Source organism: Lissotriton helveticus, chromosome 2_1, assembly GCF_964261635.1.
Source record: "Lissotriton helveticus chromosome 2_1, aLisHel1.1, whole genome shotgun sequence".
Taxonomy (NCBI): Eukaryota; Metazoa; Chordata; class Amphibia; order Caudata; family Salamandridae; genus Lissotriton; species Lissotriton helveticus.
This window is the reverse complement of record NC_136059.1, coordinates 1,172,103,694-1,172,130,084: the sequence shown is the minus strand read 5'-3', so window position 1 is coordinate 1,172,130,084 and position 26,391 is coordinate 1,172,103,694. Positions and strand designations below refer to the sequence as shown.

The following is a 26,391-nucleotide window of genomic DNA, read 5'->3' as shown; positions in this document are numbered from 1 at the left end:
GCAGGGATTGTGGTTGTTGCTTGAGAAAGGTCTTCACCATCCTCAATCATATTTGGTAAAAATAGCACTAGTATGTTCAATGGCTTTCATAATCAGAAAATTGACATACTTACAGCCTTGATAGAACCTGAACCATAACCTAATAAAACTACTTGCATAATCAGAGAAGCTGTTACAAGAACTTTGCTAGAATGAGAATGCTGCCATTATCTCGCACGTCTCTATATGGCATCAAATGACAAAAGTTCATTTAGTATTGGACAGTTCGATTTTGGAAGCATTTTTTCATCTGTACAAGTAGATATTTTATAAAATTTTATAAAATGACACACCTTGCATTAAAATGAACTACCCAAAAAGGTACTGAACATTTGAAGTAGAGCATAAGACAATCGACTTTCTATATGCAATGTTTTGTCAACCTTTTGACTGAGGCCATTGAACGGCGCCACCCGATCCTAGAGGCGTGGCGCCCTTAGTGGCATCCGGGGCGGGAGCCAGCAGGGACGTCTCCAAGGCGGAAACAAGGACAGGGAAGAGCCGGCACACGTCATCAAGAAGGCAGGGCCGACCTTCCCTCCCCGAGGGTACAAAAGCCTCGGGGGAGACTGAACTAACCCTCTTTGTCCTCTCCCAACAGCTCCGGCGGCAGCAGACCAGCAAAGAATTACAACGGTAGCTGGTTTTACTGCACGTGGAGGAAAGGAGAGGGCCTCACAGCGTAGTCATTTAGGGTGAGTGTTAAGAGATGTCTGTGCTGATCAGGCCGAGTGCTCACCGAGCTCAAGTCGTGCTACATGTCGCAGTAGTGCGAGATTCCTTGCTAAACGATCCTTCCATTTTCTTTTCTTCGAGGAAAAGCGCCGTTGAATGAACGCAGTCGTGGAGAATTTCCAGACCCGGAGCAGGAGCCTAGCCGGTAATGAAGCAGGGGACGCGGAAAAATCCTCAGCGTGGCAGGCAATGGCGGAAGCCTCATGGTTTGTGCACAATGGGTATGGAATGGTAATCAGGCATTTCCGGCCAAGTTTTTAAACGCACGGATCTTGCAAATAATGTTACGTGATAGTGCGGATGATTTATGTATTTGGGGAACACTGCATGTGTGCGCTTCTTACACTATATCGTTCTTTTTCGTCCAACATCATCTCCTTTAAAGTTTTAGAACTTCGAAATATCACCGTGGCAGAGTATCTTTGTTGAGCCTTTATACGGTTTTTGGCTCCGATTTAGTGCAGTGCAGCGAATTAAGCTGCAGACTCGTGAGCTAAGGACCCGATTTCGAGTCACAGGAGGCTAGTGTCCTCACGGATAAAAATTTAATTGGGGGAAACAGTGCACGTTCAGCAGCTATCCTGTTGGACCAGCAGATTTGAGTGGTTTAGTCCCCCAGTTATTTTCTTTGCTTATCGCTCAAGCGAGCCCGCCTAATTATTTACGGTCGCGGGCCCGCATGACTTTATTAGGCTTGCAAGCTGCACCCGTATCGAGTGTCACAAATATTCACACGTATCCCAGATAATTCAGTTGCTTGGGTCAAAGCCCTGCTAGCAAAGCATGAATACTGCTTCTTAAAGTCCATTTCATTCCCTAATCTTAAGAGGCGAGGCATCTGTTTACTTATTGCCTTGGAGAATGAGGGGGCCACGGGGCTGTACTGTCACTTCGAATTCACACACAATGATTGCTGCATTTTCATTTCCAACATTCATTTCTACAGTGCATAAGGGATTCTTGAACTAAAATGGGAACATGAACGGCCATGAAGAAAATTCATTTGGCAGAGTCAGTGTAAAGAGACGTCCAGAGGGCGATCACTATGTATTCGCTAACAATGGTGATCCGCAGAAAGAAGGGGGGGGGAGGTTTCGGGCAGAAAAATAATAAGTATTTCTATGAAACTGAATTATTCCAAGCAGGAGCAAACTACGAGGAAACAAGAAGAACCATGATTTACTGACAGAGGTATTTAAGACCACACCGAGACCAATTATTGCATGCATAAGTAGGCATTTTGTTTTCTCGCCTCCCGTAGGGCATTTCGTTTCTCGCGGCTGTATGAAGCTCATTGCGAGATTATTAGTTGTCCCAGGCCACAGAATTTTTCGTAATGCCGCGCTCATCCCCACTGCGGTGCTGTTGACACTTTAACATCCGGCAGTATTTCTATCACAATAAAACGTGTAACTAGACGCTCTCAACAATACAACCCTTAATGCGACGTGTTCAATATAATAGGAAAATTACTAAACTAACCTTAACATGATTAACAATAGGATTGCAAAATAGCCTCTTCGGTAAGATAATTATACATTATAAAAAGCACACGTTCACATTTGAAGTAATCTAATGACATCGCTGCAGGTGGCACTTGGCGCCTGCTGTTTTTATGTGCTTCTGTCAACGTATTGGCTTTCGGCAGCCTTTGAGCAATAGGCCTAAAGAAGGCGGCGAAAACATAATTGCAACTTCACCGGAGAATGAATGTATTACAATTAACAAAAACTGCAAAAGCTGCACTCATGCTCGCTTTTGGTTTTTCATTTCGAGCCCTTCAAGATGCTACTGATATTACTTCACAAGAGGGCTGTGACTGGGTTAAAAAATGCTAGAACTGGTAACCTTCCTTCTTTAGATGAAGCCGAGTTCTCCTGCTGTGCTCATAAATATTCCACATAGTTTTACTTTGTACGCGTTGTGTCATCCCCCTATCAATTCTATGAAGGGTTGCGGATAGTTAATTGTAATTCATCAGACCTTCATGATTCAGTCGATCTGCAAAATGGATAAGGTCAGCAGAAGGGGCATGTCAATAGCTTTAATTCCCTTTAACAACACATTTTTGACACTGGAAATATTCAATTCTCCGGTTTCGGCATTTTCCCACATAATTATAGATTTGCCCCATAATCCTCCATCTGCTGCATAATTTGAATAATTTAAAAACATGATATTGGTTTCTATGTCAAATGGATCAGAAGTTACTAAAAAATGTGTCGCTTATGATGACATTAGGTGGCAAAACATTATCAAAGATTAAATGGTCACCTTTGAGTTGCTGATTGTTGCTGAGTTCTAATGCTGTGCTTCTACTAATGAAGTTAAACATTTGGCCAGACAGAATATGTGTGTCTTAAAAAGGACAGAAGAGCAATGTAATTCTACCACAAAATGTGCCACATTACCCTACATAATGTGCTTTTTCTTACTACGTAATTTAGTTAACTCTGTCACATAATTTGGTCCTCCATTGCATCACTATTTACGTTGTTCCTACATATGATGGACCTCTTCTTTCACCCTTCTTTGGACATTTGTCCCTCAACAGCTTCCAATTTTCTGCTGAGGCAATGGCAGAGCAGAAACTACAGAAAGTAAGCATAATTTTAACACCTCTTACATTTGTGGTCCGGCCTTCTTACGTTCGTGGTCCTGCCATCAAGATACTAAGATGAAAGGTTGCAGGGGCATGCCAGGAGTAGAGAAGTGCTTGTCACCTGTAGCAGCATCTATTACCATTGCTGTTTTTAATCGTTATACATTTGTGTATCAGGGGAAACAAGCAGATAAAACAACGAGGAAAAGCAAGAAGTATGAAAACAAGGCTTTCACAACTAGGCGATCGGTACATTATTACACCAAATTTCCTAAAGGATAAAATATGCTTTTCTTCTGCGTTATGACTCTGGGACACATGACTAGTTAAATGTCGTCTGGAAAAGGATGATTTCTTTAATGCAACTGCGGTTTAAGGCAAAAATAATAATTTCAATCACTGTGTGAAATGAACATTAAGGTAGCTAAAAAACACCTATTATTTTATTTGTGTACTTAATGGTGTTTTTTCTAATTTTGTAAAATCGGAATGCAACATCAATATGCCCCCAGACTGAACCGGCTTGAACAGTATGTTCTGTACTGTATTAATTCAAAGGAACATCAGTCAGGCAGGAGTGTCCATAGCTGATGAATGTTATTACATTTATAAAAATCAAGCATAGATAACATTTAAATTCATGAATTAGCAACTATGCGCTTATTTAAAAATCTCAGCAGGACTACTGAAACTACAGAAAGTAAGCATGAATTTGGAAACCTCTTACATTCGTGGTCCTGCCTTCTTACCTTCGTGGTCCTGCCTTCAAGATACTAAGATGAAAGGTAGCAGGGGCATGCCAGGAGTAGAGAAGTGCTTGTCACTTGTAGCAGCATCTATTACCATTGCTGCGTTTAATCGTTATACATTTGTGTATCTGGGGAATCAGGCAGATAAAACAACGAGGAAAAGCAAGAGGTATGAAAACAAGGCTTTCACAACCAGGTGATCTGTACAATTTACACCAAATTTCCTAAATGATAAAATATGCTCTTCTTCTGCGTTATGATTCTGGGACATATTCTAAGGAACATTAGTCAGGCAGGAGTGTCCATAGCTGACGAATGTTTTTACATTCATAAAAATCAAGCATAGATAACATTTAAATTCATGAATTATCAACTTTGCGCTTATTTAAAAATTCAGCAGGACTATACTTTGGAAGAGCTATTAATACAAGAAGGTTTTGAGATAGCTCAATCCATGCAACGAATGTGAACATAAATTTCAGATAATCTGCCACTGACCAGGAACAAACCCAATCATCAACATTTAGGGCCCGATGTAGGTAGCCCTTTACCGATCGGAATCGGCCGAAAATACCGATTTTCGTCCGTTTCCGATCGGTAAAGGGCCATGGAGATGTAGGGGCACATTTTCGGTAATTTTACCGATTCGTTATCATTACCGAATAGGTAAATTTACCGAGTCGGTAATATTTACCGATTCGGTAATGATAACGATTCGGTAAAATTACCGAAAATGTGATGTAGGTAGCCTATGTTCCGGCAGCACATGGCTTACAGAATCGGTATTTTACCATGGAATACAAATCCATGGTAAAAAACCGATTCCTGTGTACATGCACATCTGTGCATGTACACATGTGCCATGTGACAGACAGACGTGCTCTTAGGGCATGTCTGTGTGCCACATTGCACACATGGCCGTTTTGGGGGTGCTAGAGGGTGTCAAAGTGACACCCCCTGCACCCTTGTGAATTCCTTAAATACCGATTGGGTAAATACCGAATCGGTAATGCCTAATCATTCCTATGGGCTTCAAAGCCCATAGGAAAGAATGGGCATTACCGATTCGGTATTTACCCAATCGGTAATTAATGAATTGTTAAGGATTCGGTAACGAATCCAGATGTTGGGACCTACATCCCATTTACCGATTTTAAAATACCGAATCGGTAGGATTCGGTATTTCAAAATCGGTAAATGGGATTTACCTACATCGGGCCCTAAATTCTCAGACCTCAAGCCACTATAAAAGAGAGTAAAGGGCAAATTTTATAAGTTTACAATCTTAAAGAAGCTCAAGAAATGATGCAATCTATCTATTCCCTGGGAGTTTAAGTCAAAGAACCAAACAAGTGAAATTTGACAATTAATGAAGAACCCATTACATTTAATCAAAAAGCAGATATTTGGTATGTCAGGGCTGGCCCTTCTTTAATGCAATCCCTACACCAAGAGGATCAACATTGCCAGACAATATATGTTTGCTCCTAGTATATATTCTGAACGTGTGATTTTCATTCTAAGTTCCTCTCGTAACTGGGGAATTTAGCACAAAAAGCATAATATGTTGGAACCTCGCATAGCGATGTCATCATCATGAATATTTTATTTTTTGTTAATTTGCCATTTTATCAGAGCAGGCCGTGAATGTGTACAAATATAGCCTGTAAAACAGTGTTCCAGTTATAGGGTCATTTTTAAGGCATTCACATTTCCCATTGAGAGGGTAAGAATTTTGAACTCATTTTTCATATGAAGACGTCTTTATAGTGACCGCCTGTAGTTAATTTATGGGTCACATTGTACATATTTCTGCAATACTTCATTAGCTAAGATTAGGCTCTATCAGCTGCGGTGAATACTTCGTATTGTCTATACTCTGCATTATATTTCCTCGGGCTTCGCTTTGTCAGGCATCATATTTACAATGAGTGAAGTAGCCTTCAAGAACATAGAATCTCCAGATGTTCCCCAGGCTGGCAATCATCAAAGTGTATTTTATCCAGAGGATCATTACTGCCAGGTAGCTTGACAAGGAATGCATGTTGCTTTCAGCCTGCTAGTTAATTTATTAACTTTCTACCTTCTACGGTAGAACTGGCAGCCACAGGTCAGCTAGTAACCAGCAAGTGAGGAAAGCCACCCTGCAATTATGGGAGGTTTCCAAGGTCCCAGAGATGGGTTTCTTGGGTTAGTCCCATTCAACCCACTATGGTGCATTTGTCTTGATCAGGCCTCAACATAAGCATCAGGAGGGATGGGGTGTCACCGATGGGAGGCCCAGCGTGCCATCAGCTGTGAATTCATACATGAACAGGGAGTGGTGCAGAGGTGGCACCCAGCAGCGAAGGCTGTTAGGTCGGGGGGAGGGCGAGCGCGCCAGTAAGCTACTCGCCCTGTGGCAGGGTCCCAGGCAAGAAAAGGGTGTGGACTTCCCCTTTTGGTATGGACTGGCTGCCCATGGAAAGGGCAAGCAGTCATTGTGGGGCTCTGAGCTGGCGGGAGAGGGGGGACTGACCTGCTGGTGGTCCTGACCACTCCTGCCCTACCCGTATGACGGGGTGTCGGTTTATAAACATTGGAGGGGGTATACCCCGATATGTTTGTTACAAGTAGTGGCAGATTATTTACCTGCGGCTCTGTTGACCGGAGGGCGGTCAACTTAAGGAGAGCAGGCTATCTTGGTTGTGGCCTGCTGGCACAGCCCGAAGGACAAGCAAAAAGGCCCCTTGGAGAGCAGGGCGTAAATATAATGACAATCTATAACTTTGAGATTATTTAATGCTATTGTGTTAATAAGCAAGTAATTTTAAAGATTTACCTTAAACCTTAATCAAGATGAATAAAGGATTAATGACACTGCTTGAAGTTTTTAATAAAAGACTACGCGGTGAACGACAACAACCTGCTTCATGTCTTTTATGGGTGGGGGGGCGACTCGCACCCGGTATGCACACTATGAACGGCGCCATCCGATCCTAGAGGCGTGGCGCCCTTAGTGGCATCCGGGGGCGGGAGCCAGCAGGGACGTCTCCAAGGCGGAAACAAGGACAGGGAAGAGCCAGCACACGTCATCAAGAAGGCAGGGCCGACCTTCCCTCCCCCGAGGGTACAAAAGCCTCGGGGGAGGCTGAACTAACCCTCTTTGTCCTCTCCCAACAGCTCCGGCGGCAGCAGAGCAGCAAAGAATTACCCACCCACCCATCCCTGCAACAAGGAAGAGATTGGCGGGGTCCCAGGCAAGAAAAGGGTGTGGACTTCCCATTTTGGTATGGACTGGCTGCCCATGGAAAGGGCAAGCAGTCATTGTGGGACTCTGAGCTGGCGGGAGAGGGGGGACTGACCTGCTGGTGGTCCTGACCACTCCTGCCCCACCCGTATGACGGGGTGTCGGCTTATAAACATTGGAGGGGGTATACCCCGGTATGTTTGTTACAAGTAGTGGCAGATTATTTACCTGCGGCTCTGTTGACCGGAGGGCGGTCAACTTAAGGAGAGCAGGCTATCTTGGTTGTGGCCTGCTGGCACAGCCCGAAGGACAAGCAAAAAGGCCCCTTGGAGAGCGGGGCGTAAATATAATGACAATCTATAACTATGAGATTATTTAAGGCTGTTGTGTTGATAAGCAAGTAATTCTAAAGATTTACCTTAAACCTTAATCAAGATGAATAAAGGATTAATGACATTGCTTGAAGTTTTTAATAAAAGACTACGCGGTGAACGACAACAACCTGCTTCATGTCTTTTATGGGTGGGGGGCGACTCGCACCCGGTATGCACACTATTCACTTCCTCTTCTCCTCCCTTAAACCTTTTATTCACTTTACCTATTTACCCATAGAAATGCCAACTCACAAAGGCATGTAAGAGAAGTCTCGTAATAGTACATCCGGGTGTACAGATGTCTGTTTCTGTAGGTGTCTGTTAAACAGCATATTATCTTCCATGGCTGTATTCTTCTGTTTGAATAAGCATAATCTATCTACCATTTTCCAGGATGTCTATACCTCCACACAGCCCACACTGCAAGATATTCTGCTTAACAGAATATATTTTATTTTACTATTTATTGTATTGATTATTTTTATGTAGCACACACCTTGCCATATTCTGAAAGAGCACTGCACAGCGTACACAAATTCTTCTGACCAAGAATAAATGTCTTCTGCCTCTGTTGGGAATTTAAAATTGTCAACTACAGATGTGATTGTCTGTGAAATAACAGAATGAGACCAGTAAGCAAATACGCTCTTATTCCCAGAGATGTAAGGGCAAGATACACCAGAGACATTTGCCAGAAAGAGGAGTTAATTGTCATGATCTGTGGCCTGAACTTAACTTTCAACGCTCTGGAGGCGCACAAGCACAATACTCTGAACTAGCAGGTCACGTGCGCATTCAGAGGCAGGATAGGTTGGTAGTTCACTTAGAGAAATGGCCCGCTTGGAGAGAGGCATTGCATCTTTGAAGAATGCACTACACATGTTGCCTGAGTGTAATTCAAGAAACAACATTTCCCAAGATACCACAGAATACTCATGAGGTTGCAAATGGCGGCTCTCATTTTGTAGTTATCAAGTATAAGTTCCTCGCGGTGCAGAGCATCCTGGCTAGACAATCGATGCACACCGATGCTGCTGCATGGCCCTTCTTAAGCGAACTTGGGAAATGTTGGAGAGTGTTTGTTAACATTTTGGAAATGTGTTTGAAGTTCAAGCTGAATTCAGGAAAATGTACTTATGAATCCAGTCACATTAAGGAAACAAACTTTCATTGTTAAAGTACTTTGGCGATCTTAACCACGGATATCTGCTCACAAAACATACCTTTACAACGAAATTGCTTAGTAAAGGCATGCGTGGTAAAGGAATGCGTGGTTAAGATGCATTTGTGGGGGGCGTGGATTGCGCGCCGGTGGCAGAGGACGGCTTTCCCGCGAGCTCCGCTATGGGCTTAATCACGGATGCCGTGAGGACCTTTTCTGCCGTTTTTTGAACAGCGCTTTCAGCACACAACAACGTCGGAAGGTGGGCAGACAATAATGGTGCACTTCTGCGGGTTATTTAAGCAGCGGAACGCCAAAGTTTTAAATCGGTAATTTTAGCTTGTCTCCTCATCACGGATGGCCGCCATTTTGTTTGTTTACATCGTGAATGCCTTCCTACATCGTTTTTTCAGCATTGCTTCTATACTCAGGCACTAATGACTCAGGAAATAGTGTTCTGTCACTTTTTTCAATCTAGACTCGTTTTTAAGTGCTCTGTATGGGTCAAATGCACTGTATCTGTCGAGTCCAGCTTTCATTGCAGTTCCTCTGAGGAATTTTGGCCGCCATTTTAGAACACCTCCATGTGAAGAGCTCTGTTTCTTTTTGTTTACCCTAAAAATTAACACGCTCTGGAGAGGTTACTTGAATGTATTTGCTGGCATGCAGAAATCGCCTCTTATCTTCTGGTGTTTCCTACTGACATTTTGTTGCTGTTTTTGCGTATTATATCTGAGGAGACCCTAATGCCTTTTTGAGTCCTGCTGGGTTTTGATCTAAATTTTGCCTCTTTCGACGCTAATACCATCAATGTGACATTGCCTTCGCCTTAACACCTTATTTGTGGACTGGCATTGGTAGACGCACCTTTTTTGTGCAGTGTGGCTTGTATCACCAATATGTCATATGTCTTCTTCTTGCCCTTTCCAATCCAATGAAGACATCAGCACTCAAGTGTAGTGCATGCTTTTGACTGTTCTCTATTTGCCGCCTCATTTCTGCCGCACATGGTTTGCACCTCTTACTAACCAGCGTCTCTAAGCCAGTGGATGTTCATATTTTTATTGTGACCTGCTGTTTAGGGTGGTGCCCTCATACGTTATTCGTACTACTGTGTGGATCCCTGACAGGTGTTCAATATCATGACAAATGTCTCTACTTCACCAAAAATGTCACAGACTGGAGCTCAACCTAAGAGGCCTAAGAATAACCCGCCTTCCCCCATTAACTCTTCGTCTAATCCTGTCCTGGATTCCATCCTTGAGGTGCGGGGTCTCCAACCTTTTATGACTGCTACTAATGCAAAATTACAGCAAATTGAGGAGCGTTGGGTGGTCATGGAGGGTAAGGTTTTGAGTCTGGAACAGCGTGTGAGCAATATCCAGAATGTATCCACTAAAATTCCATTGTTGGAACAAGAGATCCATAAACTCAAGCTTCATACCGAGGATTTGGAAAATCGTAATCGAAGAAATAATCTACGCATTTATGGTGTTCCGGAAAATTTGGAGGGTGTGGACATGGTATCCTTTATGCGGAAATTTCTTCAGGAAATTTTGGACCTTCAACCATCGTCACATCCTCTTAATATCCGAAGAGCCCATCGTCTTGGCCGTATGAACTCCAATTCCTCCAAACCACGTGGCATCATCATGCTGTTCCTGGAATTCACGGAGTTGATGACTGTCCTGAAGGCCGCCAGGATCAAACGTCGTCTTCAGTGGTCTGGTCATAACATCTTTATTTCACAGGATCTTTCATCGGCTACGAATGCTCGGTGCAAGGAATTCTTGAATCTTCGACCGTTGATGAGACAGCTGAACATTCAATATGGAATTCTGCATCCCTGCTTCTGCAAGATCACGCATGGTGGCCGTACCAGATCTTATGATGATCCGCAGAAACTTCATGATTATCTCCTGAGTGTCTCTCCTCCCACTATGGACACTTCTAACTTATGTTTTTTCTCCATGTTTTACTCTCTATCGTTGTTTTTATTTTTTCTACTCTTTCTGACCTCTTCTGATCCTTTCCTCTCTTCCTGACCTCCTTTTTGAGGTATTATCCTCACATCCTTGTGTCTTTTCTATCTGTAAAAGTCCTTTTCTTTGGTAGCTCGTGGGTTACGTTCTCTCTCTGGTGTATCCTCGCCTCAGATGTTTTGGTTGCTCTCTTTTTCTCCGATCAGGCCTTCGTGCCTTGATCTGTTCATTCTCTCTCTTTCTGTCCTTATCTATTTTTCCTCTTTTTTTCTTCTCTTTCTCCCTCTCTCTTTTTGGTTTCTTTACTCTGTTTCCCAGTCTCAATGCTATTCTAGTCCTAAACGATCTCTACCTCTGTTTTTGTTTTTCGTAATGTCATCTCTCTTATTTATGGGTCTATTTGGTCTAGATATTGTGAGCGTTTTAGCAATCCACTTTCTCACTGGTATTTTTTGTCTTCCCTTTTGTAGTGATCTCCTTGCCATGTGTCTGATCCATTTGTTGCCCATCCTCCCCTCCTTCCAACATGTGTAACTTTGTCTCTTGGAACGTTCGAGGTCTTGGTCATCCTGTCAACCGTCAAAAGGTATTGTCTCACTTATCCAAATTTCATTCGCAGGTTGTATTTCTTCAAGAAACACATTGTTCTGATGTTGAATCTCTTAAGCTCAAAAGACATTGGGTGGGTCAGGTTGTGTTTTCACCTGCTGTTCACAAAAAAGGAGGGGTTGCTATATTGTTTCATAAAGCCTTAAATGTTCAGATAATTTCTTCTCAAAGTGATAGTGAAGGGCGTCGGGCAATGGCTAAGGTTGTTATTCATAACAAGACAATAGTATTGCTTAATATATATGGTCCAGTCCGTCCGGATCCAAAATTTTGGAAAGATATCAAAGTTCTAATTGCTTCCATAGATTGCCCAGATTTCATCATTGCTGGTGATTTTAATCAATGGATAGACCCTTTTTCAGATTGATTATCCTCCAGTAAGTTTCAACCGGACAAGTCTCATAAGAGTTTTCAATCTGCCATTGCTTCTCGCCCTTTATATGATTCATGGAAAGTATGTAATCCTGATTTATTAGAATATACTTTTTTTTCCAATGTTCATCACACACGTTCGAGAATTGATTACATCATGGTTAGTAAGTCTCTTTTGCACTCCATTCAAAAATCAGATATTGGTTCTATTTTTATTTCTGATCACGCCCCTGTCTATACTACCCTGGATCTTTCTCTTATTTCCTCTAAATTTAGTCGTTGGAAATTTAATTCTTTTCTTTTATCTGATACCATTTTTATGAAAAAAAGTGCAGAGTTTTCCAATGAATATTTCTCCTTTAATAATCCCGTGGACACCTCTATTCCATTCACTTGGGATGCTTTTAAGGCTTCTTTTCGAGCTTTTACTATATCCTATGTTGCTTCCAAAAAGAAGCTTAATAAACAAAAATATGAGGACCAGCTCGAAAAAATTAAAAACCTTGAACACTCCTATTTTACTTCTAAATCCTCCTCTGCCCTTCAGGGATTAATTCTTGCCAAAACTGATCTTAATAAAATTATTACCAATGAAGCTTATCACACCCTTCTCAAAATCAAATCTAAATTCCATGGTGGCCAGAACAAAGCAGGGAAAATGTTGGCAAATTATTTAAAAATAAAATCAGAACGTAAAACTGTTGCTCCCATCTTCAATGACTATCAATAAGTTAGTCACTTCTGATGAAGATATTGCTGAAGTATTTCACAATTATTACCAAACCTTATATTCTGATGATACTCATCCCTCGGAATCGAACTTAAAAACATTTTTTGAGGGCCTTCCGTCTCCCCCTTCCCTTCCGGTAGACTTTGCTCTCCTGGAGCGGGAAATTACTCTCCAGGAAATTACTACAGCCATTAACTCTCTTAAAAAGTCAAAAGCCCCTGGTCCTGATGGTTTACCTGTTGAGTTTTACTCCTCTTTTCATTCTTTTTTTGCACCTAAACTTCTTCAACTATTTAATTAATTTATTTCAGATGCCAAAGCCTCTGGATCCTTTTTGGATGCTCTCATTGTCATTATCCCCAAACCTGACAAAGACCACTCACAGTGTAAAAACTACCGCCCCATATCTTTAATTAATTATGATTGTAAAATTTTTGCTAAAATACTTGCCTCTCGTCTTGATTCAGTTATCCCCCGTTTAATCAATACAGATCAAGTGGGATTTGTGAAGGGTAGACTTGCTGCTGATAATGCTCGCCTCTTCTCTAATGTCATTGCTCATAGTAAAAATTTTAATGTTCCATTGGCAGCCTTATCTCTAGATGCTGAAAAAGCTTTTGATCGCATTAATTGGCAATATATGTTTCATACCCTCAAGTGGTTTGGTTTTGGCCCATTTTTTATATCCTTGGTTAAACTCCTTTATTCCTCCCCTCGTGTCAGTATATTTGTTAACAACCAATTTTCCAGATTTTTTTCATTAAATAGAGGCACAAGACAGGGTTGTCCCCTTTCCCCTTTGGTATTTATTTTATGTCTTGAACCTTTTTTAGAACGTATTCGTTCCAACCCTGGTATTAATGGAATAAAACTTTCCTCTGTAGAAACTAAGTTATCTGCATATGCTGATGATGTCCTCATTTACATGTCCAACCCAGAATCATCCCTCCCACATTTTCGCGATGAAGTGCATCTGTATTCCTCCATATCAGGTTATAAGCTTAATCTATCTAAAACAGAAGTTCTTCCCCTTAATCCAATTTGTTTTCAATACATGTTTAATAATACTGATTTTGCATGGTGCCCCTCCAAAATCAAATACCTCGGTATTTGGTTTTCCTCCTCTCTAAAAGATACCCTCAAATTGACATTCGATTCTCTAACTAAGAAAATTCAATCCCTTCTTCAAATTTGGTCCCCCTTATTCCTTTCCTGGTGGGGTAGATTGGATACCATCAAAATGATGATTACCCCTCATGTTCTCTACACTGTTTCCATGCTTCCGTTTAAAATTCCTAAATCTTATTTTGCACGTATTAATTCTCTGTGTATAAAATTCCTTTGGAATAACAAACATCCACGAATTGCGTTACATAAGTTAATTCGACCCAAAAATGAAGGTGGTGTTCGATTTCCCAACTTTAATTAGTACCATTCGGCCTTTTTGATTAAACAATCCTTCTCCTTGGCATATGACTTCATGGATAATCCGATTCCTAAGTGGGTTCTTGTGGAACGCTCCCTTTTGAAAGACTTTTCATTCCAGCATGTTACTTTCATGTCAAATTGTACGTTTTTATCTAAATACCCTATTTTGAAATACACCCAAGCTTTATTACAAAATGTCTTTTTCTCTACTCTATCCCCTCTTCAATGTTTTCTATCCTCTGTGGTGTGGTACAACAAATTTCTTAGATACAAAGGCAAATCTTTTTACTTTAAACACTGGAAAGAAAAGGGTATCCTCTTTGTACATCAATTTTTTATTGGTTCCTCCCTCATTTCCTTTCCAGTATTGCAAAATATGTTTCATTTGCCTGCATCGTGTCTCACTGAATATACTATTATAACTTCTGCAATTCAATCTTATTTGTCTTCCCTTTCTTCTACTGAGCCTTTCTCCTCCTTCACCCCTACCACTCCATTGTATCCCCTATTTTCTACTCAATTGCCTAAAGCTGCTCTAGTTTATTTAACTTTGTTATCTACTATCTCAGATCGTCCTAAATCTAATGTAGAGACTGTTTGGGAGACTGACCTTGATGTCTCCTTATCTTATTTATTTATTTATTTATTTACGTGATTTTTAAAGCGCTAACAAATACCCGGAGGTGTCTCGGCGCTGTAGAGCAACTAGAATCCGTCATCCTACCATCCTCTTACTGGTTGAACAGCCATGTTTTCAAAAGCCTGCGAAAACTCATCAGGTTCGGGGCAGCTTTAATGGCAAGTGGCAAAAGATTCCAAAGTTTTGGAGTGGCCACAAGAAAACGCCTGTCTCCCCAGGTGACCGACCTTGTGCGTGGCACACGGAGGAGACTGGCATTGGCCGATCTTAGTTGCCTTCCAGGAGTATAAGGCTGAAAGGCTTCAGTCAAGAACCGAGGTCCTGTGCCATGTACGGCCTTATACGCAATGCAAAGGGCCTTAAATTTAACACGGCTCTCAACTCTCAGCCAGTGAAGCTGACGAATTCCAAGAGTGGTGGATTTGCGGCGAGGGATGTTAAGAAGAATCCTAGCTGCCGCGTTTTGAATGGATTGCAGCTTCATTATGACACGCTTCTGGGTGTGTAAAAAGAGAGCGTTCCCGTAGTCTATTTTTGAGAAGACTAAGGTGGAAACCAGAGTCTTCCCAGCTGAGGCAGGGAGGTAAGGCAGTAGCTTCTTAATTTTCTTCAAAATGAAAAATGAAGACGACACAACCTTATTAGTATGGAGGTCGAAAGCCAGCTTACTATCAAAAATCACTCCCAAGTTTCTGGCTTTTTCCACCGGGGCAGGTGGATGGCCAAGGGTTTCCGGCCACCAACTGGGAGACCATTCGGGAGAGAGTTTTCCAAAGGTCATAACCTCGGTCTTGTCCGAGTTAAGCCTAAGACAGTTTGAGGCCATCCAGATGCTGACCTCGAGCATGGCTTTCTGGAAATTGGCCGCTACAGTAAGTCCATCTTTATGGATGCCCAGCACTAGCTGGGTATCATCTGCATACGTTGTCAATTGTATCCCATAGGCCTTTATTATCCTCGCTAAGTCCGCTACATAGATGTTGAAGAGCATGGGACTTAGCGAGGAGCCTTGTGGGACTCCACAAGGGAGTGCAGAGATTGGAGAATAAAAATCTCCCAACCTTACTGTCTGAGTACGGTCTGCCAGGAAAGAGGAGATAAGATCCTTGGCCAAATCGTTTATCCCCAGGGCTATGACACGGTCGACCAGAGTGGCATGGTCGACCGTGTCAAAGGCTGCTGACAAATCCAAGAGGATAAGGACCGCCGCCCCTCCTTGGTCCATAATTGCCCTAATTTCATCAGAGGCCTTTATCAAAGCAGTCTCTGTTCCATGCCCTTTCCTGAAGCCAAACTGCGTTTCGTCGAGAAGTTGGTGGGTCTCGACAAACTCTGAAAGCTGTCTGTTCATCAGGTATTCGCATACTTTGGCAGGAAAGGGCAGGCAGGCAATTGGTCTGTAACTTGCGACGGCTGTAGGGTCTAAGGTAGGCTTTTTTAAAAGGGGTTTTATAACAGCCTTCTTCCATATGTTGGGGAATTGGCCAGTCAAAAATGAATTGTTACAGATCTCCATAAGAGGACAGGAGATCACTTCTGTGAGTTTTAGCATCACAGATGGAGGGCAGGGGTCGAGCGGAGATCCTGATTTAATGATGGAAATGATTTTGATCACATCATCATGTGAGGTGGGTAGAAAACATGAGAAAGAGTCATGGTTGTACTGGGACGTTGCTCCTCTCCCATTGCCAACACTATGTTCAGTTCTGGCGTCATTTCCAAATGAGGCATAGATATCTGCTACCTTAGTGGTAAAAAAAATGGCTAGTTCATCACAAAAGGTCTGTGAGGGCTCAGCTCCAGGGCCAGAGGGGGGGGTGGACAGGGTGGTAACAACAGAAAACAGTTCTCTAGGAGAGTTAACAGCATTCTCAATTTGTGCTGAAAAAATTGCATTGTGGGATCGATTATGGTCTAAACTTTTTAAAGTGTCTGTTGCTGCACGCGTTACGCAATCTTTACTCTTTATATATCATAGAGTTGTTATTACCCCGGTTAGTATTCATAAATTCTCTCTTGCTTCTTCACCTTTATGTTGGTCTTGCTCCAAGGAACTGGGTACCCTTAAATACCAATTATATGATTGTACCCCTGTTTTATCTTTTTGGACTGAAATATGGAATATTTGCATGCCAATGTTTTCTTGTTCTTCTCAATTATCTTTTTTTAATATATTTTTAGGTTCTTTATCAGATGAGATGAATATTGATGTATCTTCTTCTGCTAAATTATTAGACCTGTTTATTGCTCTTGCATTTAAAGTTATTTTATCGTATTGGAAAGATAATTCTAAACTCTCTATCCATACTTGGTGGAACTATATTTGTGATGAACATAGAATTGCTATTGCATCCTCTACCTCTGTCCCTCTAAAAATTAAGTCTGATCTATTATGGCTCCCTTTCACTTCTTATCTTTCCTCCAATCCTTCTCCCCTAACTCGTACTATTAATCCCACATGATATTTCCTTCTCTTTTCTTTTTCCTTCTTGTTTTCCCTCTCCTCTTCTCCCTCTTTCTTTCCTTTTCTTTTCCTTTTTCCTTCTTCCTTCTTTACTGTCCTTTTCCCCCTTTTATCTTTTCTCATATACTTATTTTGATATGGTCATGGCTTTTCACATTACTTTCTTATGTATTTTTACCTAATTACTTATGCCATGTTTCTATACTACTTTTAAATTGCCTAATAAAAATTTCCTGAACAAAAAAAAAAAAGATACATTTGTGGTTCGGTCTGCATTGTAGAGGCATGCGTGGTTTAGCCATGTTTGCCTCTGTCATACAACCATTATTTGATATTAATGCAAACTAAATATTTCTGATTAATGTTTGTTATATTACAGCTTTAGAAAAAACCTTGATTATATATTCGGACCAGAGAGCGTGTTCTCATGAATTAAAGATAGTTGGCTTTATTACAGAAGGGACTTAGACAATTCCACAACTTTTATTGCTGTTCATTGCATTAATATTATTATATTTCCAGGAAGTTATGGCCATGCACAAGCCAAGGACAAAACTGGGCAGTTGCGGCCTTGCCCAGGGCAAGGCCGATGTTCTGCAGTAGTGTCTATTTGCCGGTCGGTCAGCTAGAGCAGGTATGGGCAAGCACAGTCCTCTTACGCTGGCCGTTGCTGCCTGCACAGACCGGGTTGGACACCCATTCACAGCTCCGATTGGGGCTTGGGAATAATGGTCACGATGAGCGGGGTTCTCACCAGGAACCATTTTTGAGAGACTGCAGCCCCGTCAACAGCAGAGTATTCAGATCACACTCCTCAGTCCCTCCCTTCTGGGAACTCCACATATTCCTGGGACAAGCTGCATGTCATTCTTCGAGGATAGACACATCTACTGCAGGGTTAACAGGCTCAGTCCCTCTCTGAGCAGACAGACAGGCAGGTATGCAGGCAGTGTTCTAGGCAATTGGGAAAGGCATACAGCTCCTCCAGCAAGAGATCCAGACTCAGGTGGTGTCCCCTCATCATTGGGACACTGACTGTCCTGCAAACACGAACCCTGCTTGCACAGTAGTCCTCTGAATACTCTGCGAAGCACTCCTCTCTTTCACTCTAGAGGACTTAGAACTAGAACCATAAGTGGGGTAGTGGGTTCTACTTGTATACACCAAAACCATACAGGAAATGTGCATCCACTGTCTGATACTGTAGAACCATTTAAGGGTGCTTCTCTTCTCAGTATCCTTTCCAGGCTTTATTATAGACACAGCCTTTGAGTAGAGTGATGCTTCTCACAACAGGGGAGGCTTCAGCTTGGTGCACCCACAGCAGAAGCACACTTAATGAGTACCATCTACTACATTCATGAAAAATTAATCAGCAGCTCCATTCTCGTAAACAGTCTAATTGAATGTCTAAAGTAGCCTTATCTCCACATTCCTCATTTCAGTGTCAAAGGGCCCTTATTCTGAGTTGGTGGGTACATTATGTCCCAAGCGTAGACCAGTTTGCACATGGGTCAGAATTACGAGCTGGTAGGTGCTTAACACATCCAATAATTATCAGGTGTGCTAAATACCTCAACCTTCATTAAATTTCGGCAGGTCAAACCTGCTGAAATTTAACGGGGAAAAGCATACGGTATTTACAATATCATGTGGATTTTGGTGCATTAAACACAAAAATCCGCAAGGTGATATTACCCACCAACAGTAATAGGTGTTATTTATTGAACCTGAAAAATAACGTACCCTGTGGCATTGTTATTTATCAGGTGCGATAAACAGCATTTAAACTCGTAATCGGACCTAGGTTCCCTCCCTGCTGCTTCAGGAATGTAAGCAATACACTAATCACTGTCTGGTAACACAACCTCAAATCCATCTTGTGCAAAGGCCAGGCCTGGAGTATCCAAAATGAATCTATGGGCTTCCATCACTCTGTCTCACGCAGACATACAATGCATGTACCACGAGGCTGCATGCATAAGAATGCACAACATACACTTAGGGTATGCATAAGAATCCACAGCAAACTGTACACTGCCACTGCATCTCCATGACCAGGGACAGTAGGCCACTATGTGTCAAAGCTGGCATGCTTGGTCAGCCCTTCCAGGACCATGCAGTGGACAGTATTGTATCAATCAATCAATCAGAACATTTGTAAAGCACATTACTCACCCGTGAGGGTCTCAAGGCACTGGGTGGGGGAGGGAGCTGCTACTGCTCGAACAGCCAGGTATTGAGTAGTCTCCTAAAGGTCAGCAGGTCCTGGGTCTGCCGTAGGAGGATGGGGAGGGTGTTCCAGGTCTTGGCGGCGAGGTGGGAGAATGATCTGCCGCAGGAGGTCGCTCTTCAGATGCGGAGGACAGTGGCGAGGGCGAGTTCGGCGGAGCAGAGCTGGCGGTTGGGGGTGTAGAAGGTGAGTCATCTGTTGAGGTATGCTGGTCCAGTGTTGTGGAGTGCCTTGTGTGCATGGGTGAGGAGCTTGAAGGTGATCCTCTTGTTGACGGGATGCCAGTGCAGGTCACTCAGGTGGGGTGTGATGTTGCTGCGGTGAGGGATGTCAAGGATCAGGCGTGCAGAGGCGTTCTGTATGCATTGAAGTTGTTTCAGGAGTTTGGCCGAGGCTCCAACGTAGAGGGTGTGTCTGTAGTCCAACCTGCTGTTGACGAGTGCCTGGGTGACCGTTCTTCTTGTTTCGGTGGGGATCCACCTGTAGATCTTTCGGAGCCTGCGGAGGTTGTTGAATCAGGAGGACAAGACGGCATTGACCTGCTTTGTCATGGAGAGATTAGAGTCGAAGATGAACCCCAGGTTGATTGCGTGGTCGGTGGGTGTTGGTGCAGTTCCCAGTGCTGTCGACCACCAGGAGTCGTCCCAGGCCGAGGGGGTGGAGCCGAGGATGAGGACTTCTGTCTTGTCCGAGTTCAGCTTCAGACAGTTGTTCCTCATCCACTTGGCGACTGCTTTCATTTCTTCATGGAGGTTAGTTTTGGCGGTGAGGGGGTCCTTGGTGAGGCAGAGGAACAGCTGGGTGTCGTTGGCATAGGAGATGATGTTGAGGTCGTGCAGTCGGATGACGTGGGTGAGCAGTGCCATGTAGATGTTGAACAATGTCAGGCTAAGGGATGAACCCTGGGGTAAGCCACAGATGATCTCAGTGGCTTCGGAATGGAAACTGGGGAGGCGGACGCTCTGAGATTCGCCGGAGAGGAAGGAGGTGGTCCATTCCAGAGCCTTGTCTCAGATCCTAGCGTCCAGGAGGCGTGTGCCTAGGGTGCGGTGGCAGACAGTGTCGAAGACGGCTGACAGGTCCAGGAGGATGAGGGCTGCGCTTTTGCCGTTGTCCAGCAGAGCCCTGATTTCATCGGTGGCTGCGATGAGGGCAGTTTCGTTGCTGTAGTTGTTGCGGAACACGGACTGGGATGGGTCCAGAATGCTGTTCTCCTCGAGGTAGCGGGTCAGTTGTCTGTTGACGGTCTTCTCGATGACCTTCCCCGAGAACGGGAGCAGGGAGATGGGTAGGAAGTTCTTGAGGTCCTTTGGATCAACCTTGGGTTTTTTGAGTAAAGTGTTGATCTCGGCATGCTTCCAGCTCTCTGGGCCAGTGGCATAACAAAACTCCGCCTCCTGCAAAGTACATGGAAGCCCCCCTCGCCCCCTAAACCCATTTAGGAGCTCCCGGGCCAGGGTCCCCCCGCACCACAGAAGCAAATGTTACACCACTGACTGTACCCTTAAAAGTCAGCACTGCTCCCAGCCAAAACTAAATTTATCAAAGAATGTGGTAATGCTTCTTGATAATCTAGTGAGACTGAAGAATGTCACCTCATAGCAGTCTGTTGTAATGCACTACTATAATTCAGCAAAGATGGCAGACTGCACAGCCCCTGTGTGGTTCTGCAAACCTATTAATCTGGAGCTGGTTATACAGTAAATAGTGGTTCTTTGAGGTTGAAGGATTCCCCAGAATGCAGTAGTCAGTGGTTGAAGTGAAAGAATCACTAGTGGAACCATTGAGGGGGCCTTTGAGTGGGAAGAGAGGGGTAGTGAGGGGGGGTAGAATGGCACAAACGTTTGTAAGAACTATAACATGACAAAAAAAATGCTGAAAATACCTATCAGCAGATAACAACATGAGGTACCTTAAAGGCCAGAGATATGTAGGAGAGTAAAACACTACCAGGACCACGAAGAGCTTAGCACAATATACAGGCGCTACCCTGTATTGAATCTGAAGATAAAGTTGACGTTGTTACATAGAAAATAGGAGTAGTAAACATTGGTAACCACTGTTAAAGAAAAAGAATAACCCTGACGAAGGCTCTGCTGAAATGCTAACCACTGTTAAAGAATAACCCTGACGAAGGCTCTGCCGAAACGCGTTGGTAGACGACTATCTTGACCAATGTTTAGAGATTGGATTTTATGATATCATCTTGCTTTCAACTCTTGTATCTACATATCACATTGTATTGTGTGCTTAATATTTTATAATTATAATTTAAGTATGGTTGTAGATTTAAGTAGGGTCTCTTGTTGTATATTATTCGGTGGTTAGATTTTTTTAGGTATAATCATGTTCTGATCCAATATTGTGCACATACTGTTTTATCTTATGTAGTCAAGTCAAGTCAAACATACTTTATTCGATTAAATAAAAATCATAAAAGTATACTATGCAAATACATAAAAACATCATACAGAGCTGTTAATAACTGTACATTTAAAATTCATTAGCAATACATAAGAGTTGTGTGACACACAGGATTTACACCAAATATCAACAATGTTTCACAATTTATTATAGAGCATATATAAAATGAAGCAGAACCTGGAAATTTAATAATACTATCAGGCATAAGGCAAATAATCAGCTATACTCGACTGGAGTCTCTTCCGTCTCGCGCGAATTGATGCAATCAAAAAATTCGCTACACAGAACATGACCCGATGATTTTCCATTATTTGAAGAAACAACAATGCAGGTTTTAATTGTAAAAAACCCATTTCTCTTAGGAGGGGCTTAATATATTTTGCCCTACCTTCCGAATAGAAGGGGCAAAAGAATACGAAATGTATCAAATCCTGATCAGAGAAATTGTCACATTCACATGGCACATTATCCATTGGGACACACCATTTCTCGTAAATACCCAGCAAAAAATGTGCCTGATTAAATCTAAATTTGGTCAGCAACCAGCGATGATATGGGCGTGTGACAATAGTCAGATATGGTTGCACTGATATTGAAGTAATCAGCATAAAATGTGACCTTACTGTGGGTTTAGAGATTTCAGTCGACTCTCTTTCCATTTCTCGGATCTTAATAAAGTTCAGTTTTACCCAGTTGATGTCTTCTTTATTCAAGTTTTTCGGGTCTAGGTATAGTTCCGGTCGACCTAAAAGTGCTGAAGTTTTTTTAATATAGGCCAGCCATTTAATATCAGCCACTTTGTCCCGCCCCAGACAATCAGTAAGAATCTTATGATTCAGTGTAAGTTTGGTGTTAAGCCAGGTTCTAATCCATAATAAAAGCGGTGCCATGTTTAGGATGTCCGCGATATATCCCATTCCCAGCTCAGAGTGAACCGCAAAAGATGATGTGGATTGGGGAAGGCCCAGAAGGGATCGTAAAAATTTGTTTTCCTCTCTCTGTAACACAGTTAAATCTTTGTAGCCCCAGATTGCTGCCCCATACCTGGCTATGGCTATTGTTTTGGCTCTGTATATCGCCAAAATTGCCTCAGGGGGTTTCCCACCCAATCTTTTAGCAAAGCCTAGGATAGCGGCCGATGATCTTTTTACTGCCACTCTTTTATTGGAAACTTGGGGAACCCAACTTCCCAGATCATCAAACACTACCCCAAGGTATGTAAAGATTTTTACTTTTGATATTACTGAGTCATTGCAAGAGAGGGTCTTGATCTTATTTCTGCCTTTCCCAACGAACATCACATGCGATTTTTCTACATTAATCACAAGGTCTAGATTTCGCATAAAGTTCCCAAAGGAATTTAAAAGACGTTGTAAGCCTATGGGTGTCCTCGCCAGTAGTACTGTATCATCAGCATACAGTAAGACTGGCAATGGGGTACCCCCCATGCACGGGACATCAACAGACGTTGCAGTCAGATTTGCACCCAAAGAATTAATATATAATGAAAATAACATTGGGGCCAAAATACAGCCCTGGCATACTCCCCTCCCGGACTTAAAATCAGCCGTACACTTCCCGTCCTGTGACATGCGTATGGCCGCTGTCAGATCTCTATGCAAGTCAGCCAGGAAGTACACCAATGCCTGATCTAACCCCATATCCAGCAGCATGGTCCACAGCTTTGACCTATTGACTAGGTCAAAAGCTGTGGACAAGTCCATAAATGCCAAATAGATTGATCCCTTTTGGGCCACAGTGTATTTACTGACTATTAGATGTAAATTGAGGCACTGATCTTCAGTGCCTCTGCCAGGTCTAAAACCATACTGTGCATCGCACAAGATGTCATTGTTGGTTGCCCATGTAGAGATCTTGGCTAGGATCACCTTCCCTAGTATTTTAAAGGACGAGTCCAACAGTGATATCGGCCTATAACATCTTGCGTCCCCTCTCTGGCCCTTCTTAAAAATTGGGACTATTATAGACCGTGACCAGGTTTTAGGCAATCTCCTTTTGTCAATACTTGCTATATTAAAGATATTTGCGAGGACAATTGACCATGTAGTTGAGTTGGATTTGTACATGTCTGCTGGTACCCCGTCAGGGCCCGGGGCCTTATGAGCAGTTGTGTCCTCTATAGCCTTTTGGACTTCTTTAATGGTGAATTTCAAAGGTAACACTAATTGTTCACTTACTACTGGTACAAATGGTTCTATCTGGAGGTTGCTACCATATATCTTTTCAAAATGGTTCAGCCATTCCTTTTCAGATATGTTCAATTCCAACGGGGAGTTATCCTTATCACTAAACAATGGTGTATTTACAATTTCCCAAAATTTGGTGCTGTCCCTCAATGTGGCCCTATCATAGAGCGAGACCCAAGCGTTTTCCTTGATCTCCTTCTTACGGGATTCTACTATGATTTTATAGTTTTTCCGTAGTCTGGCCACTGCTTGTTTATCCCGGGGAGACCTTTTTAATTCTGCCAGTAAATCTTTATGAGCCTCAGAGCATTTTTTATCGAACCACCCAAACAGCTTTTGCTCCTTGGGTTTCGTCTTGGACGTTAAAATCGACGCTACTTGCTGGCAGATAGTTTCAAAGGAAGTAATGATATCACCCCCGAACCTATGCGGGTCCATACAGATGTTAATTTCATCTCCCACCTCCTCGGTAAGTTTAGGGAAAAATTCTTCTGGGATAACTTTACTCCACTTGACCCGTCTCCCCTGATCTTTGACAACTAACTCCATGCGTGGAGCAGTCCTTGTGTTTGCAGATAGTATTGCTAGGTTTTTATTACATAATTCCATAACCACTAGGTTATGGTCACTAAAAGTTGTTTGCACAGCATTATAAAAAATTACATTCTGTAGCAAACCTGTTGATATAAATATAAAGTCTATGATAGTATTTGCATCCCTTGCACTAAATGTGGCTACTCGGTCATTGGTGTCGATGAACTCTGGTTCCGATAAATCGACATCTGCCAACAATTCTTCTAGTGCAGCCCCCTTTATAGAATGTTCAAAGTGAGAGTGAGGGAGACAATCCATATCTGCATACACCCTATATTGACAGTTTAGCTGACACAAATGTATGTTAAAATCTCCAAACAAAATCAAATGAACGAAAGTGGTTTGACTCTCCTTATAAGTGGTTAAAAATTTTGCTAAATCGCAAATATTTACATTACAGTGCGTACCATGAGGGGCATTATAGAAGTTAACGTAAAGGAATTTGACTTTATTAGGTAAAGTTATTTCGCAGGCCAAAATGTTATGGGATGTTGTGCTTACAATTTGCGCCACTCCCCTATGTTTAACAGAGATCAGAAACATGAGCCCGCCTCGATCTCTCCCTGAACTGGAACCCTCGGCAGCTTTAAAATAAGAAGAATACCCGTCCAGCCAGAAATTACATTCCCTATCCCAGGTTTCTTGAAGCGCTACTACCTCATAGCCCTTTAATTGTTCCAACCATATTGCATCGTCTCTTTTAGAGCGGAGACCTGCAATATTCCAGCTTGCCATTTTAACAGTCTCCCTATTTTCCCTAGCAATGGTGGTAGTACAATGAGTCTGTTCTAAATCAGCAATATTACCAGGGAGTCAATCATTTGCCTCTAAGTGAGACAGTGCAGTGAATCTATTTGTTAATTCCAGAGTAGCCCTATATGTGGGTCTGGTGGGTACAATATGACTAGCAGTAAAATTTGGTGTTTGCAGTGCCCAAGCTGACAGCCCAGTACCCCCTCTGATGGCCCCTTGCTGCTTTTCATTGCCTGGTGGTAAATTGGTGATGGTTGGCCGTGGATAAAAATAACCAAGTGGAACAGCTCGTATCCTTCCAACCTTTATATCCGTAGCATCCCAGAATAAATGGGCAGCCTCATGGGGTCTGTTAAAATTAACAATAATGCAATCACCAGGAAGATTTTTTAACGTGTACCCCAACCAATCAACTCGTCTCCCCATAGTGATGTGGGTGGATATGTCCCTTGGCCCTGAACAGTTTTCATCACACCATGCTTTTATATTTGCTAATAGGGTATACTGAGACTCCACCTCCCCTGGGTTCAAGTGTGGAATGTTTACAAGGACAGCAACAAAGGGGGTTGCCTCAGGTGGTAGATTGGTACGGGGCTTCCCCCGCAATCTCCTTGCTCCCTGTAATTGATCACTTGAATGTACGTTGATTTGCCCGACTACAGTGTTGACCTTATCCCCCACAAGGGTCAGCGGCGAAGGGTTAGTGTGCCCGGCCGAATTGATGGTAGATTTTAGATTTATTGGCTCAGGGGGAATTGGGGGGGAGATTGGGACAGGCATGGTGACTGACTCTATCCCTTCCATTGATGGATCATATTGGACAATAGGGGCAAGCGTAGCCGGAGGAGGCAATGTTGCGCAATCAGGTACTTTATGACATATCAACGTGCTTAACCTATCACCTTTCCCCACTATTTCCGAGACACAATCTTTCAAAGTCTCTACAATGTCATTAGCAATCTGTATAAGGGTACTTTCGATTTTATCTGTGAACACTTTTTCAATCAAGTCTCTAATGCCTTTTTCAAGTCTCCTAGGCGCATAGCGCAATGTGGGAGCCGGCTG

The 26,391-nt window shown here is 42.7% G+C and overlaps 1 protein-coding gene and 1 long non-coding RNA gene across 2 annotated transcripts in view; one reads left to right on the top strand and one right to left on the bottom strand.

Moving 5' to 3' along the window:
• Window positions 1-26,391, bottom strand: part of LOC144819644 (afamin-like) — a 127,803-nt gene that overhangs the window by 99,548 nt on the left and 1,864 nt on the right. The window lies entirely within an intron of this gene.
• The window catches only part of LOC144819645 (uncharacterized), a 134,139-nt gene continuing 118,981 nt past the window's right edge, over window positions 11,234-26,391 (top strand). The window contains exon 1 of the long non-coding RNA XR_013607492.1: window positions 11,234-11,458. This is a non-coding gene — a long non-coding RNA (uncharacterized LOC144819645). The remainder of the gene's footprint in view (window positions 11,459-26,391) is intronic.